General features: G+C 39.1%; 1 long non-coding RNA gene across 1 annotated transcript in view; it reads right to left on the reverse strand.

Annotated features, from left to right (window-relative positions):
- Positions 1-389: 389 nt before the first annotated feature.
- LOC147567061 (uncharacterized) overlaps positions 390-18804 on the reverse strand; it is a 28379-nt gene continuing 9964 nt past the window's right edge. Inside the window, exon 2 of the long non-coding RNA XR_015230665.1 lies at positions 390-641. This is a non-coding gene — a long non-coding RNA (uncharacterized LOC147567061). The remainder of the gene's footprint in view (positions 642-18804) is intronic.

An 18804-nucleotide genomic window follows, 5' to 3' on the forward strand; every position in this document is an offset into this window, starting at 1 on the left:
CATTTTCATCTTATGCGGCAAAAGGGAAGAAAAGAGCACCAGGGGTATTTTGGTCATTTTGGTCAATATCAGAAGTGAAACAACAAGTGAGGTCAATGACGAGTCTGACGGTGAAAACGGAAGTCGATTCGGAGTTCGGACGGAAAAGTTGTGAATGAAAGAAGCCGAGGTTCGGTCTTGAAACAAGGATTCTATGAAGGCACCCCCTTGGTTCTAAATGTAGAGACAAGATGAAGGCACTCCCTTGCTTTAGAAAGAAGCCCAACCCAAGAGCCCAAAGAGGAAGAGAAGAATAGAGATTCTATGGGCACTCTTTTTGGTCCAAGTCAAGACTTGACTAAGTCTAGGGTTTTTTATTCAAGTGAGAACTATTCATCATCTTCTTCACCAAGCAACAACCAAGAAGTAAGAGAGAGAAAAGGGCTAGGGTTCTTGGGGTGTTTTTGAAGTTTTCTAGGGTTTGGTAGTGAGAGAAAGAGAGAAGAAGGAGAAGGAGGAGTGCCGGCCAAAGCAAGGCCGGCCAAGCTCAAGGCCGGCCGAGCCTTGGCCGGCAGCAGCTCGGGCTGCACGGCAGCAGCTCGAGCTGCTCGGGAGAAGGTGCAAAGCAGCACGGCAGGGCAGCAATAGTGCACGAGCAGCAGCTTACACGGGAACAGCCATGGACGCGCACAGCTGCTGGCTCGGCCGGGACACACAGCAGCTGTTCCGGTTGCTCACCAGCTCGGGACGCGATTTTCATGCACGGGACAGCAACAGGGACGCGTACGGGAGCTGCTAGGACGGCCGCAACTTGCTGGGAACGGCTCGGAACAGTAGCTTCTTGCCGGGACAGCAGCTTCTTGCCGGATAACCTAGGGTTTTGGCCGGAATCTTCATCTCTTTAGCCGGTTTTTCTTGTGTATTCCGGCAACCTTCTTGATCCGAAACCATGGGGCTTTTACTTCTCGTGTCCTTGGCTAGCTTCCCATGTGATTTGATTTGATTTTGGACAAGAAATTTCTAGAGGGAGAAAACTAAGGTTAGCTTTAATGGAGGTTGTGTTCAAAATGAAGAAGATGATGGTGGTCGCTATGGGGAACCCAGAATTTGCTAAGGGGAGATCGGCTGCACCTTAAAGACTCATATTTTCCGACGATCTTAGCCTCGAACCACATCGAAAAAGGGGGATTCTCTCATCATTTTCTTTCCATTTCTTATTCAATCACCATGTTAGCTAACTTTAGTGTGTCGATTATATGAGATGGAATGTGATGAATTTGTGATTATCTATGTGATGATTTAATGTTTTGATAATAAATTGATGTTCTCTTATTTTGATTACTTGTTTCAATCGTTTTTCATGTGTCTTATCAAGTACTTCGCATAGTTAATCGATTAGGCAAAGTGATCGATATCGATCGTAGTCTAGATCCAAATTTCATGTGTCTTGTCATGCACTTCACATAGTTAGGCAGCTAGACGACATTTTCGATGATTCGGTTTGAATTGTTTGGGAAGTTTGTTTGACTAAGTATTATCTCGACATACGTAGTGCTTATGAACATCCACCGTAGGAATCGAGACTAGGTTTGTATCAATATATTCGATTGGACCGTAAATAGTTGTAGGTTCACCACAACGGATTCCCGGACCTCGACACTTCTCTCACTTATTTGTTGCCTCCCTACTCTTGTTCGTTCAACTTCTCTCTCGAATCTCTCTCGCCCTCTCACATTGTTATTTTAGTTTGTTTTACTTCCTTTATTCTCTTAGTGCTTATTCGTTAAAAACCCCCATTTATCCTTGTTTTTCTTCTTTTTAGTCTAAGTTAGCCCTTAATATCTAGACAGAGGGATAAGACCCTTCGATATCCACACTACCTTCCTATCCTTGGATCGATCCCGGCTTTGCCGGATTACTACTTGATACCTACCCGAAAAGGTTGCACACCCAAGCGGAGGTATCAAGTAGTAATCCGGCAAAGCCGGGATCGATCCAAGGATAGGAATGTAGTTTGGATATCGAATGGTCTTATTCGTCGGTTCAGATATCAAAGACTTACTTAGACAAAAGCGAAAGTAAATGAAGATAATGAAAGGTTTTTAAACGAATAAGCACTAAGAGAATAAAGGAAGTAAAACAAACTAAAATAACAATGTGAGAGGGCGAGAGAGATTTGAGAGAGAAGTTGAACGAACAAGAGTAGGGAGGCAACAAATAAGTGAGAGAAGTGTCGAGGTCCGGGAATCCGTTGTGGTGAACCTACAACTATTTACGGTCCAATCGAATATATTGATACAAACCTAGTCTCGATTCCTACGGTGGATGTTCATAAGCACTACGTATGTCCGGAGATAATACTTAGTCAAACAAACTTCCCAAACAATTAAAACCGAATCATCGAAAATGTCGTCTAGCCGCCTAACTATGTGAAGTGCATGACAAGACACATGAAATTTAGATCTAGACTACGATCGATATCGATCACTTTGCATAATCGATTAACTATGCGAAGTACTTGATAAGACACATGAAAAACGATTGAAACAAGTAATCAAAATAAGAGAACATCAATTTATTATCAAAACATTAAATCATCACATAGATAATCACAAATTCATCACATTCCATCTCATATAATCGACACACTAAAGTTAGCTAACATGGTGATTGAATAAGAAATGGAAAGAAAATGATGAGAGAATCCCCCTTTTTCGATGTGGTTCGAGGCTAAGATCGTCGGAAAATATGAGTCTTTAAGGTGCAGCCGATCTCCCCTTAGCAAATTTTGGGTTCCCCATAGCGACCACCATCATCTTCTTCATTTGGAACACAACCTCCATTAAAGCTAACCTTAGTTTTCTCCCTCTAGAAATTTCTTGTCCAAAATCAAATCAAATCACATGGGAAGCTAGCCAAGGACACGAGAAGTAAAAGCCCCATGGTTTCGGATCAAGAAGGTTGCCGGAATACACAAGAAAAACCGGCTAAAGAGATGAAGATTCCGGCCAAAACCCTAGGTTACCCGGCAAGAAGCTGCTGTCCCGGCAAGAAGCTATTGTTCCGAGCCGTTCCCAGCAAGTTACGGCCGTCCTAGCAGCTCCCGTACGCGTCCCTGTTGCTGTCCCGTGCATGAAAATCGCGTCCCGAGCTGGTGAGCAACCGGAACAGCTGCTGTGTGTCCCGACCGAGCCAGCAGCTGTGCGCGTCCATGGCTGTTCCCGTGTAAGCTGCTGCTCGTGCACTATTGCTGCCCTGCCGTGCTGCTTTGCACCTTCTCCCGAGCAGCTCGAGCTGCTACCGTGCAGCCCGAGCTGCTGCCGGCCTTGCTTTGGCCGGCACTCCTCCTTCTCCTTCTTCTGTCTTTCTCTCACTACCAAACCCTAAAAAACTTCAAAAACACCCCAAGAACCCTAGCCCTTTTCTCTCTCTTACTTCTTGGTTGTTGCTTGGTGAAGAAGATGATGAATAGTTCTCACTTGAATAAAAAACCCTAGACTTAGTCAAGTCTTGACTTGGACCAAAAAGAGTGCCCATAGAATCTCTATTCTTCTCTTCCTCTTTGAGCTCTTGGGTTGGGCTTCTTTCTAAAGCAAGGGAGTGCCTTCATCTTGTCTCTACATTTAGAACCAAGGGGGTGCCTTCATAGAATCCTTGTTTCAAGACCGAACCTCGGCTTCTTTCATTCACAACTTTTCCGTCCGAACTCCGAATCGACTTCCGTTTTCACCGTCAGACTCGTCATTGACCTCACTTGTTGTTTCACTTCTGATATTGACCAAAATGACCAAAATACCCCTGGTGCTCTTTTCTTCCCTTTTGCCGCATAAGATGAAAATGTGATAATTCGCTCTCTTTATTCCGAATTACACGCCAAACCCCAAATAAACTACCTAGCAATAAAAACACATAAATAATTAGAAATAAAACTCTAAAAGAACTAACTCATCAAAGTTAAGTGACCTAAATGTGGCATTTTCACGCCACATCAACATCCCCAAACTTAGAATTTTCTAGTCCTCGAGCAAACAAACAAAACAAGACAATAAAGTAAACCTAGCTCACTTTCGGAGGACTCCCGGTTGCATTTAGCGTATGCAACAAGCCTTTAAACCCTTAGGTTACCCCTAAAGGACGAGTTTTGTCTCGTGAGGGTTTCCAGTGAATACACCCACAAAGTTCTAGATTTCCAAGAGACATAAGGGTTCAACTATCGATGCAAATAAGGTGATGATCAACAAGTGAGAGACTTAAGTATGTCAAACATATGAACCAAACCAATAAACACAAAAGCATGCTAAGAGTCTCCTCACTAATAGTTTTATACTCACATGTAAGTATCCCATCATCATGAGTATCATCCAAGGCTAAAGTAACAAAACCTTGTTTCCTATCATAGCACATTTCGCCTCGACTTTAGCCTCATAGTCATACGCTCTTAAACATGAAATCACTCAAACTCGAATCGTAATGGTTCACTTTCAGGTGTGAGCATGGAATAAACTAAACTCAACACAACATAATTAAATGAGGATAATAAGTTATAAAACGAAATGATCTCTTAGGAATGGAAATAACCACTAACGGAATGGGGAAGCTCACTCACTCTTCTCACCCACTCTACCCTCTAATAATGCCTCCTAAAGGTCAACGGATACAAGTGATGGAATGGAAGATGATGAAATCCCGAGAATGTCGACGCCTTCAACGATAAAAGAACACTCAAACAACCTTTTAAACTTAACTTCTTGCATTGAATACTTTATTTTCATAACACTTACACAAACACAAAATAACACATAACCAAACTTTCTTTCTTTTTTTCTTTCTTTTTTCTTCTTTTCACTTTTCTCTTTTTCTTTTTTTTTTTCGATTTTTTTCGTTTTTTTTCCTTTTTCACTTTCTTTCCCTTTCTTTTCTTTTTTACACACATACCCAAACACCAAAACAAAAGTACAACTAGTATTCTCAACAAATCACCTTTACTTTCACATTTTGCTTTCACATCCTTTTTTTTTTTACTTTTCATGCCTTCATTCCCGAGAGTAGTAAGATGAATGGATGGTGGAGTGTCCGTTTTCCTAAAGTTGACACCATTATCGGGTTTCATGGACTACAAGAGTAAGGTTTATTCGCTATCCTGATGTCACTCCTAGTGGCTAAGGAAGTTGAGCTCATGAGATCGTCTAAGCTCTATTAAAAGTTGCGAAGTTGAGTAGCTCTTCATTCTACTCGGAGTTAGCGCGGAAGAGTACACTCAAAGGCAATAAAAAGGCTCAGATATCTCACATGGGTTTAAGTCTCCACTAATGACTATTTTAGGTCACTTAGAAGTGTTCCTTCTTCCTTAAGATGATACTCACATGATAGCACACAAACACTAAAGGACTCAACATTCATGAAAAGACTAAGAGCATGCATAAGATTTATCGAGAAAGAGCCATATGCATCAACATACTTAAGAATACCACTAGAATCATACCAAATCTACCCAAAAAAAAAAATTTCAAATTTGGTCAATTTGTTGAACCCTCTTGTCTTTTGAAATCTAAGGTCATGATGTCATGCGACTAAATGGTCGTATCCCCATCCCCAAACTTAAAACTAACATTGTCCTCAATGTACTAAGCATATACTCACCAAAAGATAAGAGGTACAATAAGTTAAAGAGAAGAGTGGAAGGATATTACCATAGCCGACGGAGATAAAAATTGATACTACCAAGACTTATGTATTCGAGTTCCAAGTTGATGATAAGCCCATCGCCATCCCCAAACTTGGAACGAACCACGTCCCAAAAGTATACAAAGTGAGAAACACTCCTAACACATCAATATATAACATAAGAATGAAGCATAAGCATGACAACATAAAAATGACCACTCACGCAGGATCACTCGATTGCATCGAACCATGCAATTAGTCATTGATTCTCTTGCTTTCACAAGAGCACGAGTTAGGTCTCGTGGAGGGTTTTCAGAGATGATACCCACAAACATCAAAGCCCATCTTAATCGGTTCAACAACCATAAAGCAAAAGACGAAAGATTTGGGGATCAACCCAAAGAAAAGATGTAACCGATAAGAACCGTCTCACAACAATGTAATGACATAGGTATATTAGTGAGGCGGCCACAAGGACGAGGTAATCCCCAAACTTGAATGACGAAAAGACAACAAAGTTTGGCATACTAATAGAGGGGGCATGCATTTCACCAAAATGATCTACAAAGGTCTCAGGAATCAAACTAGTCATGTTGTTATGGTCCTGAGCATTAATAGTATTGCCCCTTTGAACTACCGGTGCAAGCATATATATATCACAGGTAGGGAATAATTGTTGAGAGAATGAGGGTTTAGGTCTATCAACTGGTTTTGGCTCAGGTTTCGACTTAAAAGCCTCGTTATGTTCATCTCCTCTCTCGGAATTTGTAAGATCCTCGGGTATACATACCTTCATAGGGGTCTCCAAGTTAGATGCTTCATCTATTTCGAGGGTGGAACTAAACGTAACACATTTAACACTAGCACTAGGTGTATAACCCTCACCTATACCCTTGGAATTTGTTGGAGTTTGGGGTTGGGAAACCCTTTTCTCGATGTCTTTCAATTTTTCCTCCATCTCTTTAAGGGCGTGCAAGGTGTTTTGGCTAATCTGAGTTTCTGCCTCATAAAATGATTTCGAAACATTTTCAAGAGTCCTCTCATGATAAGACGCATAAGTGAAACCAACTAAGGGCTCTTGAAGATTCTCACAATCATTTGTAAAGGCATCACTCCTTGAACTTATGGGCTTCATATGAGTGTCCACGATATTTGTGCATCCTAGTGAGATATCTCGACAAGGAGAAATAGTAGGCTGAAGGAGTTGAAGGAGATGTCCTTCGACCAAGGTGACAATGCGAACAATTTGTCGGATAGGACAATTGATGTGGAAGATCATCAAGTCCGATTGATTTAGGGATCGTAGAGTTGTAGCTAGAGACCAACTACGATCGTCGAATTACGAAGTAATTCGCGGCTAACTTCGATCGGATCCTACAACGGGTTACACATAAGAGTAACAAATTGATCTAGTATATGACTAGTGGGAGTGAGATATAATCATGGGAGTGTCCCATAAACATATCTCATAGGCCTAAAAAGGAATTAGGCAAAGATAGTACAAAAAGGCCAAAAACAGGGTTTTTGGGCCTAGGCCGATTCGGGCACTTTTAGGGCTCGGATTGGGCTGATTTTTGGAGGGACGTTTCCTTATGTTATGAACATTAAATCTGCCAATTTTGGCTGGGTTTGGACGTCATATCCTTAGGGAATTGAGAAAATACCAATAGTTGCTATTTTCGACTATTTCCCTAAATCTTATTCTAAAGGGTGTTTTAGGAAACCTAAAAGGAGGTGGATTCTTATTAGGGTTCTATATAAACACTCTTAGGGCAGAGAATAAGGTGTGGAATTTCTCTCTAAGCTTTCTTACTCTACCACATCAAGTAGAGAGGAGAAAGTGAGCTAATTCCCATTAACTATCTATCTAGTCAAGAAGAAAGGAGTTCTTCTTCCAACCACCATTGGTGTGCTAGCTATACAACAAGGTGGGAGATCAAATTGATTGCTCGTGTCCCAAGTAGAGGAGCTACACTTGAAGCTCTTGGTCTTCTTATAAGCAATTGGAAAGGTTCGAGGGAAAACTAGCGAATAAGGTATTTATCTTTCTAGTTTTAATTAATGATTATCATAGGTTTATGCATGTGATCCTGGGAATACTAGTGTAGACATTAGATGTCTTAATTCCGCTATAAACACTAGTAGAAGGGTGTAAAACCCAATAGCATTCACCCGCTAGGTGTTCTCGACTTGCACAAATGCTACAGACACTATCAATCACCAAATCACAATCATGCATATCTATAAATTCTTTCCGAGCCATGTAGGCAATTTTATCTTCTACTTCCCCTATCTCCTTTAAAAAGCATATGCCTCCTTTTGAGTAACAGTTTCCTTCGGCTATATCTCCGTCACTCTTAACGGGTGTGTCCCAATCTTGGACTTTCTCCGCTAAGATGTCGAGATACTCCCAAGCCTCATTAGGACTTTTACTCATAAACTCTCCGTTGCACATCACTTCCACGAAGTGTTTCATTTTGGAGGTCAAGCCATCGTAAAAGAACCCGATGACCCTCCATATTTCATAGTTATGATGTGGACATGCGAGAAGGAGGTCTTTAAATCTCTCCCAACACCCAAAGAAGGTCTCCTCTTTGTGTTGCTCAAAATTCATAATTTCTCTTCTTAAGGTGTTGGTTCGATGGATTGGGAAAAACTTTTTCAAAAACACCCTAGTCATCTCATCCCAACTTCTTATAGTCCTAGGCCTTAGAGAATGAAACCATATCTTCGACTTTTCTTTTAATGAAAACGGAAATAATTTGAGCTTAGCGATTCCCTCAAGTTCTCCATTGATTGGGAGTATCGAGCAAATCTCATCGAACTCTCTCAAATGAAAATATGGATCTTCATTCTCTAGTTCATTCTCTAGGCCTCGAAATATAGGAAGTAATGGAATAATCTCAGGGTCTATGTCTAAATTACACTCATTACTCGGAAATATGATGCATGAAGGTATGCTAGCCATATTAGGTTCAAGGTAGTCTCTAAGACTTCTAAGTGGTCGATGAACCTCATACCCATCATTCCAACTATCATTCCCATAAACATCCATTGAAGCACAATTAAAGCAAAATGCAAGCAATCACAAGTGTTCAATTCAACTACTACTATCAATAATAGACAAGATGCAAATGCACTTAAGCCGCTCAAATAGGCAAAGGTTAGGGAACGATACTAGAGGTGGCGTTTGTTACCACAATTTGATCCTCTTCCCTTTTCTTGTCTCTTTATTTTTATCCCCAATCTTGTTTGCTTTCGTCCTTTAAAGCTCCTTGGATGAGTACCTTCGAGAAAACAAAAAGAATAAAAATAAACTAGGAAAAATGAACAAAGAAAACGTCTAAGTAAATAAGTAACACTAAACTAATGAACAAAAACGACAAACGATCTCCAAACTACTAGACCTATCCCCGGCAGCGGCGCCAAAAACTTGATGCACCCGAAAAGGTTGCACACCCAAGCGGAGGTATCAAGTAGTAATCCGGCAAAGCCGGGATCGATCCAAGGATAGGAATGTAGTTTGGATATCGAATGGTCTTATTCGTCGGTTCAGATATCAAAGACTTACTTAGACAAAAGCGAAAGTAAATGAAGATAATGAAAGGTTTTTAAACGAATAAGCACTAAGAGAATAAAGGAAGTAAAACAAACTAAAATAACAATGTGAGAGGGCGAGAGAGATTCGAGAGAGAAGTTGAACGAACAAGAGTAGGGAGGCAACAAATAAGTGAGAGAAGTGTCGAGGTCCGGGAATCCGTTGTGGTGAACCTACAACTATTTACGGTCCAATCGAATATATTGATACAAACCTAGTCTCGATTCCTACGGTGGATGTTCATAAGCACTACGTATGTCCGGAGATAATACTTAGTCAAACAAACTTCCCAAACAATTAAAACCGAATCATCGAAAATGTCGTCTAGCCGCCTAACTATGTGAAGTGCATGACAAGACACATGAAATTTAGATCTAGACTACGATCGATATCGATCACTTTGCATAATCGATTAACTATGCGAAGTACTTGATAAGACACATGAAAAACGATTGAAACAAGTAATCAAAATAAGAGAACATCAATTTATTATCAAAACATTAAATCATCACATAGATAATCACAAATTCATCACATTCCATCTCATATAATCGACACACTAAAGTTAACTAACATGGTGATTGAATAAGAAATGGAAAGAAAATGATGAGAGAATCCCCCTTTTTCGATGTGGTTCGAGGCTAAGATCGTCGGAAAATATGAGTCTTAAAGGTGCAGCCGATCTCCCCTTAGCAAATTTTGGGTTCCCCATAGCGACCACCATCATCTTCTTCATTTAGAACACAACCTCCATTAAAGCTAACCTTAGTTTTCTCCCTCTAGAAATTTCTTGTCCAAAATCAAATCAAATCATATGGGAAGCTAGCCAAGGACACGAGAAGTAAAAGCCCCATGGTTTCGGATCAAGAAGGTTGCCGGAATACACAAGAAAAACCGGCTAAAGAGATGAAGATTCCGGCCAAAACCCTAGGTTATCCGGCAAGAAGCTGCTGTCCCGGCAAGAAGCTGCTGTCCCGAGCCGTTCCCAGCAAGTTGCGGCCGTCCTAGCAGCTCCCGTACGCGTCCCTGTTGCTGTCCCGTGCATGAAAATCGTATCCCGAGCTGGTGAGCAACCGGAACAGCTGCTGTGTGTCCCGGCCGAGCCAGCAGCTGTGCGCGTCCATGGTTGTTCCCGTGTAAGCTGCTGCTCGTGCACTATTGCTGCCCTGCCGTGCTGCTTTGCACCTTCTCCCGAGCAGCTCGAGCCGCTGCCGTGCAGCCCGAGCTGCTGCCGGCCAAGGCTCGGCCGGCCTTGAGCTTGGCCGGTCTTGCTTTGGCCGGCACTCCTCCTTCTCCTTCTTCTCTCTTTCTCTCACTACCAAACCCTAGAAAACTTCAAAAACACCCCAAGAACCCTAGCCCTTTTCTCTCTCTTACTTCTTGGTTGTTGCTTGGTGAAGAAGATGATGAATAGTTCTCACTTGAATAAAAAACCCTAGACTTAGTCAAGTCTTGACTTGGACCAAAAAGAGTGCCCATAGAATCTCTATTCTTCTCTTCCTCTTTGGGCTCTTGGGTTGGGCTTCTTTCTAAAGCAAGGGAGTGCCTTCATCTTGTCTCTACATTTAGAACCAAGGGGGTGCCTTCATAGAATCCTTGTTTCAAGACCGAACCTCGGCTTCTTTCATTCACAACTTTTCCGTCCGAACTCCGAATCGACTTCCGTTTTCACCGTCAGACTCGTCATTGACCTCACTTGTTGTTTCACTTCTGATATTGACCAAAATGACCAAAATACCCCTGGTGCTCTTTTCTTCCCTTTTGCCGCATAAGATGAAAATGTGATAATTCGCTCTCTTTATTCCGAATTACACGCCAAACCCCAAATAAACTACCTAGCAATAAAAACACATAAATAATTAGAAATAAAACTCTAAAAGAACTAACTCATCAAAGTTAAGTGACCTAAATGTGGCATTTTCACGCCACATCAATGTCCTTCGACCAAGGTGACAATGCGAACAATTTGTCGGATAGGATAATTGATGTGGAAGATCATCAAGTCCGATTGATTTAGGGATCGTAGAGTTGTAGCTAGAGACCAACTACGATCGTCGAATTACGAAGTAATTCGGGGCTAACTTCGATCGGATCCTACAACGGGTTACACATAAGAGTGACAAATTGATCTAGGATATGACTAGTGGGAGTGAGATATAATCATGGGAGTGTCCCATAAACATATCTCATAGGCCTAAAAAGGAATTAGGCAAAGATAGTACAAAAAGGCCAAAAACAGGGTTTTTGGGCCTAGACCGGTTCGGGTACTTCTAGGACTCGGATTGGGCTGAATTTTGGAGGGTTAGTTTCTGATATAATAAACATTATATCTGCCAATTTTCGTGGTCTTTGGACACCTGCTCCTTAGGGAATTGAGAAAATATCAATAGTTGCTATTTTCGACTATTTCCCTAAATCTTATTCTAAAGGGTGTTTTAGGAAACCTAAAAGGAGGTGGATTCTTATTAGGGTTCTATATAAACACTCTTAGGGCAGAGAATAAGGTGTGGAATTTCTCTCTAAGCTTTCTTACTCTACCACATCAAGTAGAGAGGAGAAAGTGAGCTAATTCCCATTACTATCTATCTAGTCAAAGAAGAAGGTGTTCTTCTTTCCAACCACCATTGGTGTGCTAGCTATACAACAAGGTGGGAGATCAAATTGATTGCTCGTGTCCCAAGTAGAGGAGCTACACTTGAAGCTCTTGGTCTTCTTCAATCAATTCAACTAGTTCGAGGGAAAAGTGATTAAAGTAATCTACTATCTCCATTAGTTTAATTAGTAGTTTTGCATGTGATCCTGGGGATACTAGTGTAGACATTAGATGTCTTATTTCTGCTATAAACACTAGTATAGGGGTTTAAATCCCTACAGCGTGCAGTATTGGACAAAATGCATTGTTGTTTATCCTTCCTGAGAACAAAGAGGGCAAAAGGGAGAGATGTTTGCAAGAAACTGAGATAAATGATGATTAAGTGGGAGGATTCATTGTGCTAGTTTCCATATGAAAAGCATTATTCGTTAGTTAACTCTGAGTTTCCATAACTTTTTCCAATCGTTGAAAGTATGAGTTGTTGGTGTGTTAGATGTTGTGCTGGGTGAGTGCATTAGGTGCTTATAATAAGAGGAGACAATGTGTTTTCATGAGTTTGAAAGCTTCCATTTTTGCTTATCATGGTAGGAAGTTAGAGGAATGGTTTGGATTTTTGACCGGTTTCTGCATTGAACATGAGGGACAAGGTGTGAAGACCCCAAGTGTGGTCTGGTTTTATGAACTGTGAGACCATTTTAAAACCATGAGTATGATTTGGCAATCCTAATTGTTGCATTCCAGGAACCCAAATACCTGTCCAAATGTTGACAGAAGTACCATCACCTATGTCCCAATAAATTAAGTCATCTATTTTCTTTTTGTTCCCTTTGAGTGATTTTCCAGAGTTAAGAAGATTGAGCAGAGCTCTGACTCTGAGTAGAGGGGCACTTAGCTGTTATGACTTGAACCCAGGAAGTGTCTGGTTTGGTTCTAAAGATCCAATTCATCTTGCTTCCAAGGGTCAGGTTATCTTGTGTGATATTTCTGAATCTTAATCCCCCCTGAGATTTTGGTTTGCAGATTGATGTCCAACTTTTGTAGTAAGTCTTCTTCCTGCTGTGACATGTTTCCCGCCAAAATTCACTCTGCAGGGAAGTGATAACGTTTTTTGTCTTTGATGGGCATAAAAAGTTTCCTAAATAGGTCTACACCCGCAAGTGCACGGGTGTCAAGTTGTAATTTCCCGGTTAAACCGAGTCGATCCTCCGGGACTAAGTGAAACCTATTCTAAAACTTAGAATTAGTACGGTTTTGTTTTTGAAAATTGTTTTTGGTGATAGAAATAATAAAATACTAAAATGATTAACGAATATGAACTCAAATGGGGAGAGGACCTAGGATTTTAGAATCCACCACATAAAATCACCTTTATTACACATAGTTAACTAACTAGTTCTTTTTTCTATAACTCAAAATTCTTGATAATAAACTATCCGAATTTCGGAAGATGTTTTCGATAATCGGTTTTTATATCATAAAATGGTATTTGTCTTCTTTTGAAAAATATATTTCTAAACTACTATCTATCAATTAATAAGTATGAACCGTCAAATGATTTAACATAAGCACGATGCATCAAATCTAAATGTATAGATAGTGAAAAGATAACTGATTTAACAAATTAAAACAAATTAAACTTTATCGTTCAATCAAAAGAATTAGTCAATCAAGAATATGCTTAAAAGATCAAGAGTTGGTTTCATCATCAACCCTAGATAGAATGATAGCTAATCATAATACGAGATTGAAACAAATATGACAAATAAGAGAGGAAAAAGGAAGAACAACAAAACTTTGTCACTGATTTTCCTATGGCAGCCAACCGCTCCCCTGGAGAAAATAATTTTCCAGCGTTAATGGAAAATTATTTTCTAGCAAAACTTATTAACCAAACGTGGTCTTCTTCTCCACCAAGTTTCTTTCTCTATTTCTCTCCACTGTTTCTCTTTCTGTTTTCAATTCAATTTCAACTCAAAACACCAACCAATTGAAAGAAGAGATGTTATATAATATTAAAAGCTTGAAAATACAAACAACCTCTCTCTCTCTCTGTACAAACTTCTCTCTCTTTCTCCCTTTCTCTCACAAAAACAAAAGAAAACAGAGAAAGCAGAAGATGATAGAGTCTCTGGTTCTCTCTCTACTCTGATTTTTATATTTTGGTTGAGCTTTAGAGAGGCTCCTCCCAAGATCGAGATATTCCAAAAGTGAGAAGAGAAGAGGTATTTAACAGACCTCTCTCTCTCTCTCTAAAATTCGAATATCTTCAATATCCCCCTCTGTTTCTGTTTGTGATCTTCAAATCAATTAACCATATCTCTCTCTAAATATAATTCTTGAACCGAATCTTGGTCTCGGTTTCCAATCTTTTCCAATTATCAATCTCTCTCTAGAATATATCATCATAGAGAGAGAGAGACAACTGGCCAGCTATCAATCTCTCTATTAATAATATCATCTTCATGATTCCTCCTTTCTTTAAAAAATATCTCTTCAGTTCTCTGCTCTAAAGATTATGAATCAAATCCATCATCAGCTCTCTCAATCTTCTTTAATTAGTGCAACAATCTCTCTAAATAATCTCTTCATCTTTCCATTATTTTTCTTTCTTTCAAAAGATCTCTAATAATCTTTTCTTTCATGGGTGTAGAGAGAAGATACTGTAGTATATAATATCTATCTATCTATATATAATGGCTAAGTGTGGAGATGAGAGACAAAAACGGAAAGAAACCACCTACCAAATGTGTTGTCTCTTTTGTTGGAAATAAGAGTTGATATGGTGTTTCTCAAAGTAGCCAAATAATGTGCCAAAACAACTCATAAACACGGGATCAAATAAGAGTGAGTTTCAGCCGTTAGATTCCCTTGGACCCACTGTGATACAGTTGCGTGCAATTAAGAACTCCTGCAATCCCTCACGTACACCAGTGTACAACCGAAAACAGCCCACACCCCATCCGATGCATGCCATGTGTCATAATCTAGCTTATTTTTGCCAACATCTTTGACCTTCTCTAACTTTCTCATCGGGACTCCGATTTGCCTTCCGTTTTCGCCACTGAATTCGTTTTGAACTCTACTTTCCATCCAAGCAACAACATTGACCAAAATTACCATAATTTAGAAATGACCAAAATACACCCAACATCTCGATTTCATCCGTTTTTCACACTGGACACCGTAAAAGACACCTGAGAAAGAGAAATACACAATTCATCAGAGTAACTGCTCGAAATAGACTAACTAGCCCAAATTAAGAGATACAGATGGGACATTTTCATGTCTCATCAGTCTTGCATGGGAGATCAAAAATTGTCATTTGGTATCTAGGGGCAGCAGCCAGGAATGCTTTAATCAATTCACCCCTGCCAGCCTGAGAGAGGAGAACTCTTCTCCAGGTACTTAACTTTTTGTGAAGCTTGTCTAATGTGGGAAGGAAGGGTTTACCCAAGTAAGGTTATTTTATATACTCTTTAGAGAAGTTTTGTGACAATTTGTATTTTTTTGTGAATGAAGGCCATTGTCTTATTTATTAGCTACTTAAGCAAAAAAGTAATGTTGGCTAAATTTGCCGCCAACAAGCTTACAATGCAATTCGAAGTCTCACACGTCTCCATAGTTTGATTTAATTTAAGCTTAAAATTGAACTTTGTTAATGAATGAGCGACATTATTTGCTTCTCGAGGACAATAAATCTACTTGTTGAAGTTCTGCCAAATCATCTTTAATATCATTAATAATAGCTGAAATTCTCCATGGTGCGTTATTTGGGTGATCCAAACAAGTTTTTATGTTAGTTAAGGCATCTCCTTCAATGATGCATCCATATTCAGGAATTTGTTTCGCCATGTATACTGCCAACTCTGTTCCCCTAACTGCAACCTCCACTTGAAGCTACACAATTTCTCACATCAGCCATTACAAACTCTCATTTGCTATTCCGACATATAGCTGCCACCCTTGCTTCTCCATTCTCAAAAGTTGCATCACAATTTATTTTAAGTAAGTCTGACCTGGGAGGAGAGAAAAACCGTTCTTGTTATCTTGGTAAAGTATCTTCTTGTGTATCTCTACTTGTGTTATAACTCTAGTAGTCATGAAGCATTGTTTGAGCATCTCATATTATTCTGTAATTGTTCGGTTGTATTTTCTCAAATGTGCGTTTGTATGCTTATTCTATTTTCGTGATGTACCGATATCATATGATGTAATCATGATTTTAAGATATGATGCATGGTAATGTGCATTATATCTTTAGATTTTTTTTGTAGAAATATATTTAATTATGTTATGGGAATTATGTGGCTGCCCATAAACTATTACCTAATCGCTATGCTGTCAAGTAGTTGCCGATATGGGTTGCCTATAAACTATTATTAAGGAGCTATTAGGTTTTACATATTAGCTCATGTAATATCCTTAAAGATGAAGTAATGAGGTGCCTTCGTTGAGAGTACTCATAGCCACCTCAAGCATGCAAGTATGAGGTGCCTCTTATCAAGCTCATTACTCATACTAATGCATGCAATACGTGTAATCTCCATGTAACTCATTTTTGGGTATTTATACCTCGTTTATTGTAGTTATATGTATTAGAAAGAAAGCTTTTACTTGAAAGAATAAAGTGGCTTGGTGTTATTATAAAATACATTTTCTTATACTCTAGGTTTTATTTGTTACATCAATACCATATATTCGTAATACGTCATCAGCACGACGCTCTAACCAGTCGAGGAGATTTCATTCAACTCAAATAGGTTATCAAAATTTGCAGGTAATTCGTAAATTTTGAAGTTTAATATGTCAACTCTATCAAGTGTTGATTTTATAGCCCTTGAATTATCGGGAAAAAACTATATTACTTGGAAGCTTGAAATCGAAGCCCATCTAGAGGCCAAACAACCAGAGAAGAGAATTTGCGAGGGAAATAATGAACCTCTTTACAGAAGCTCAGCGGACCTGATTGTGATCCGCCATCATTTGTGTGAAGAACTTAAATCAGAATGTTTAAATAAAAAAGACCTGCTTGTATTATGAAATATTTACAGAAAAGATTTGGTCATTTAAAAAGAGTTATTTTACCAAAGACCCAAAATGACTGGATAAACCTACGACTGTAGGATTTTAAAATATTTTTGAATATAATTATGTATTAGTTAAGATAGCTACAAAATTGGGACATTGTGGCTATCCAGTTTCTGAAGAATAGATGTTAGAGAAAACGTTTTTCACTTTTCATATATCTAACATCAACTTACAAGAGCAGTACAGTACTATGACTTTTAAATGTCATTTTGATTTAATTTCTTGTCTACTTGTTGCGGAACAAAATACGGAAGTCATTATGAAAATCAAAAGGCTCGTCCAACGGGTTATACAGAAGTACCATTATGGACGAGGTGGTCGTGGAAACGATCACAACAGAAATAATAGAAGTGGTGGTTACCACTCTAGAGGGCGTGGTCGTGGTAACGATCACCAAATAGATACCAAAGATGACGACTACCAACTCTGGAGGGCGCAGACGTGGGGATAGTCAAAATTGAAATAACGGAGATGGTGGCTACCACTCTGGTGGGCGTGATCGTGGTTACAGTCGTGGTCGTTGAGGATGTTACAATAACTCGAATACTAGACCTCATCCATTTAGTCGACAAGACAAAGGAAAAAGGGTATTAAATGAACCATCTGAAACACAAACTAAGTCATGTTATATATGTGGCATGACAGGTCATTGGCAAAGGACCTGTAAAACTGCAAAACATCTGGTAGATCTTTACCAAGCGTCGTTACAGAAATCAACGAGCAATACATAAATAAACCAGATGGAGATAGGTGGTTCCTCCTATAACACTGGATTGGATGTGTTTGATTTTCTAGTTGATGAAGTGGAAATTCATCATACTGAATCCCAAACTGAATTATTTCCCCTTGATTACTCTGGTAATCTTGAAATTCCAGAAGATTGTGTCCCATAAGATGAAAGAGATATATACAATGGTAGTTTTGATCATTTATCTTCCACTGAATTTGACAAACTACTTGATGAAGAATTTGACAAAAATTTTGATCAAATTTAAATTTTCCCAGAATAGTGTTATATTTGTACATATTGTTTTGTTTCTTAAATAATGTAATATTATCATGTTCATATTAATATAAATATGTTATAATTATCTTATGTCTTATTTTTGTGTATATAAGGTATGGATTGCAAAAATACAATATCGAAAGATGATGAAGATATATGTATGGTTGAAAGCGGAACTACTAACTATATCTTTTGAAATAATAAGTATTTTGAGACCTTGAGGTTATACAAGGCTAATGCAATAACAATCGCTGGGTCATCTACTCTTATTGAGGGCTCTGGTAGAGCTACTATAATATTACCGCATGTTACAAAAATAACCATTGATGACGCATTGCTTTCAACCAAGTCATTGAAAAATTTATTAAGTTCAAAGACATTCATCAAAATGGTTACCACGTTGAGACTAGAGATGAAAATAGTGAAGAATATTCATATATTACTTCCAATGCTTCTGGCGAGAAACATGATTTAGAGAGACTGTCGACTCTTTCTTCTGGATTGTATCTTGTAATTAAGGATAAAAATGATTGAATCATATATTATCCTAAACCAGAAGTTTTACGACCCTAGTGTGGTGACACTTTGACATGATCGTTTAGGACATCCCGGTTCTAACGTGATGAGTTGAATAATCCAAAATTCTCAAGGACACCCATTACAGAACCAGAAGTTTCTAATAAGTACGACTATTACTTGTAAATCCTGCTCTCTGGGTAAATTGATTGTAAAACCATCTTTCACAAAAGTTCATAGAGAATCTCCTAAACTTTTGGAAAGGATTCAAGGAGATATTTATGGTCCTATTCACCCATCATGTGGACCATTTAGATATTTTATGGTATTAATTGATGCATCTACCAAATGGTCACACGT

Source organism: Eschscholzia californica, unplaced genomic scaffold (genome assembly GCF_041429995.1).
Source record: "Eschscholzia californica isolate CP2 unplaced genomic scaffold, dmEscCali1.0.p SCAF_1, whole genome shotgun sequence".
In the NCBI taxonomy this organism is placed as follows: Eukaryota; Viridiplantae; Streptophyta; class Magnoliopsida; order Ranunculales; family Papaveraceae; genus Eschscholzia; species Eschscholzia californica.